Source organism: Elephantulus edwardii, unplaced genomic scaffold (assembly GCF_000299155.1).
Source record: "Elephantulus edwardii isolate Elephantulus edwardi_28Jun2011 unplaced genomic scaffold, EleEdw1.0 scaffold00107, whole genome shotgun sequence".
In the NCBI taxonomy this organism is placed as follows: Eukaryota; Metazoa; Chordata; class Mammalia; order Macroscelidea; family Macroscelididae; genus Elephantulus; species Elephantulus edwardii.
In genome coordinates, this window is record NW_006399857.1 from 5,099,533 (window position 1) to 5,103,589 (window position 4,057).

Here is a 4,057-nt window from a genome sequence, read left to right on the forward strand (position 1 = left end):
AATTTCTTTAATGTGAAGTGATTGAAAATAAATTATCTAAAAAATTAATTCTCTAAAGCAAGATTGACTTCTAATAAAAAAGAAATGTTAATTATAGTCATCACCATTTTTGTTATTTCAGTTAAATAAAACTCTATAGTGCTACAGTTTTTGGGTGTCATCAAATAACTGCTATTCGTAAAGACTCAATGCACAAGATTTACATTTTGCCCTCTTCTGCACCATCCTCAAGATTTCTCCTCTGTGAAAGGTAGTTTTAGCGGTAACTGTTTGAAAACATTTCCCTGCAAGCTTTCTTTTACTAACCCTCTAACTTTTCCAGTGCGATGTCTCTTTCAAAGAATTGGGCCCTCCCGAAAACACAAACAAAGTATATCATGCAAAGTAGGTTTGTGTGTGTCAGAGATAATGAAGGTGGTGAAGACAGGATAGAGTTCAGACTTATTGTTCACAGAATAATTATGAGTAGTACTCTAATTGATGCCACCTACAACAATAATAAAGAAAAAGGATAGTATTGTAATTAATAGAAGTAGATACGGGATGGTTGAGATCATATATCTGACCACAAATGAGTTCATTTTATATTGAGGATACTGATAATGAGGACTGACTTCATTTGGGAAGTTAACAGACATGAGAGTTTACTGTTCCCGTGATGATCCTATTCTTTTTACTATGAATTACACATAAACATAAGGGGAGAAATAAGTATGTTAGGGGTTTTTGTTACTTCCGTTGTTTTTTGTCTTTTTATTTTCCTTATCTTGGGTTTTGGGTTTTTTGTTTACAATTGGTCTAATAAGTAAGAATCATCATAAATGAGAAAAGATTGAAGCTATCAATGAATTTTCAATGAATTTATCTTACATGGATCTATAATCAACACCTGTGGAAACTGTAGGCAAGAAATAACATGACTTATTGGAATAAGCAAATCTGCTGTCAGACACTGCTTTCAAGTGTTAAAGAGCAAAGACATCTGTTTAGACTAAGATATCCGACTCAAGCCAGAGCCTTTTCCCTCAATCAATATCCATGAAAACAGCAGGAAAATTAATTGTCAAAGATCTTACCAAAGTTTTAAAGAACAATGGCAACATTTTAAAGACCATCGTGTGCTTGATTCATACCATGGTGTTTTTAATTGCTTCCTATGCTTCTGTAAGTTAGACAATTAATAAGAAATACAGAAGAATTTGAATTAGGATATTAGAGGATAGTATCAAATAGCCCATGGACTGCCCAAAACACAAATAAATCTACCTTAGAGGAAGTGCAACCAGAGTGCTCCCTAGAAACAAGGACGGTGCCTCTTCATTTCACTTACTTTGGACGTGTTATCAGGGTTGTCAATTCTTGTAAAAATACATCATACCAGGCAACATAGGGAATCAGAGAAATAGAGAAGGATCCTTGACAATCTAGACTGACACATACACTATAACAATGGACTCAAGTGTATCAGAGACGATATGGAGGAAATGAGTAGGTCAAGTTTAATCCTTTTTGTTGTTCAGAGGATAACAGGAGTCATAGCTGACTGAATGACATCTAATTACAATGTAACAAGCAAATACACACACACACACACACACAGAGAGAGAGAGAGAGAAAACAATATGAAATCAGAAAATGAAAATACTGTTGGGTTTTTTTTTATCATTTTAGAATAATGTTCCCCCAAACCAGGAATCAAGAGAACTGGAAGAGGTAAAGGAAAGATTCTCTGTCTGTGGAGGCAATATGAACATACTTTCCAAGTAATAGCCTTTCCTAGCAACATGCCCAAAATATGTGAGATGAATTTTCACCACAAGTGCTTCTAAGAAGCACTCTAACAGCACTTTTCCCAAGATATCTGTATTTCTAGCAGTTTATGAGGTATTCAGTGCTCTTCTTCAACATTATAACACAAAGGTTTCTTTTCTTCTGTCATAGTTTATTCATTGTACAACTCTCAAACTCATAGCAAGTGGTTGAAAAGACTAGAGCATGAATCAGGTGTACTTGAGTCTTCAAAGTGGCATCATTGCTCCTCAGTAATTTTGAGAGATCCCTGACAATGTCCTTGCACAATGCAATTCATATCTTCTGACAGCTACTGCCAAGTATGTTGATTGTAGATCCAAACAAAATGAAATAGTTGACAATTTCAATTTTTTCTACATCTACCTCATATTATCTATCAGTCTAATGGTAAGAACTTGTTTTAAAAATTTTGATGTTGATATTAATGCTGGAGTCTTTAATCCTCCCATTATGTGTTTCAATTTCTCCTTACTTTCTGCAAACAAAGTTGAGTAATCTGTGTTGTGCTGGTTATTGACAAGTCTTCTTCCTCAAATGATGATGCCATATTTTTCTTCATAGAGTCAAGTTCTCAAATTATTTGCTTAGCATAGACACTGAACAAATGTAAAGAATAAAACCCAAAGGTATCACATTCCAAATTTGAAACCATGCAGTGTTCCCTTACTCTATCCAGAAAACAGTTTATTGATCCAGGAATAGGTTTCACATGAACACAGTTAAGTGTTTTTGGATTCCCATTATTCTCAATGTTAACCATATTTTTCATGACCCTCCCAGTCTGATGCCTTTGCATAGTCAATAAAATACAAACAGTTCTTTTGCTGGTATTCTCTGCTTTCATCCAGGACCCCACTGACATTAGCAACTATATTTCTGGTGCCACAGCCTATTCTAAACCCACTTGAGTTTCTAGACATTTCCTGTCAATGTACTGTTCAAATAATTTTTTTATAATCTTCAGAAATGTTTTGGGTGCATATGATGTTAATAATGTTATTTGAGAATTTTCACATCTTGTTGGATGATCTTTTTTTTGGGAACTGGAACAAATATATAGATCTCTCTCAGTCACTTGGCCAAAGAGTTGTACTCCAAATTTCCTAATATTTGACTGGTCAGTATATTTAGGGCAGCATCTGTTATTTTTTACATGCCTATTTTTGTTCCTGGGGCCTTACTTTTTGTCAAAACCTTCAGTGCAGCTTAAACTTCTTTCTTCATTACCATTGGTTTTTGTTCATATTGTATTTCTTCAACTATTTCCTTGTCAACAAATTATTTTTGGTATGGTAATTCCATATTCCTTTCACCTTCTTTGATGCTTCCTGAATTATACAAGATTTTGTCCATATATCTTTCCTGATTGCTTGAAAACTCTATATATATTAACTATAGATTTCATTCTATTTGGGCCAGAGTTTTTGTTGTGTTAATGAAGCATTAGTGGTTTTTGTTACCTTTCCTAAAGCTTTATAGCCTCAGATATCAATGGAGGGTTGTTGCGAATCAATATAGACTTGAAAGTTGAATAACAGTACAAGTTGCTCACTAAAAGCCTTCTCCTACACCTTGCCCCTGAACTCAGACTATTAGCCTCACAAATTATGAGAAATTAATTCATGCTTGTTATAAATACACATTTTTGGGAAAAAAAAAACACACCACATTTTTAGTATTTCTATTATCACATCAGTAGGTAACTAATACAATATCCATAAGAATAACAGTTTTACTCTAGTTTCCACATCTGTACTCATTTTCTAATCCATATCTAGCTCAGTAGTCCAGAAAGGATAACAAGTAAGAGAAGCCATTGGCCCAAACTGCAGCTGAAAATAAACTCAAGTATACTCTTCTGAGAGAGTACTCTTGAGTATTTTAGAGAGGTCCCTAATAGCAAACTTTCCCATCGCAATACATTTTTTTATTTCCTGGCTGCTGGTGCCAAGAGTGTTGACTGTGGAGTCGAGCAAACGGAAGCTGTGAACAATCTCAATCTCTTCACCATCCATCCTGATGCTACCAATTGGTCCAGTGCTGAGAATCACTGTCTTCTTGACATTGAGCCTCAGTCCATTCTGAAGGCTGCAGTCCTTGACCCTCTCCAGTAAGTGCATGAGGTCCTCCTCAGTTTCAGCAAGCAGGGTTGTGTCATCTGCATAATACAGATTGTTAATAGATCTTCTACCAATCCTGATGCCACACTTCTCCTTATAGAGCCCAGGTTCTCAGATAATCTGCT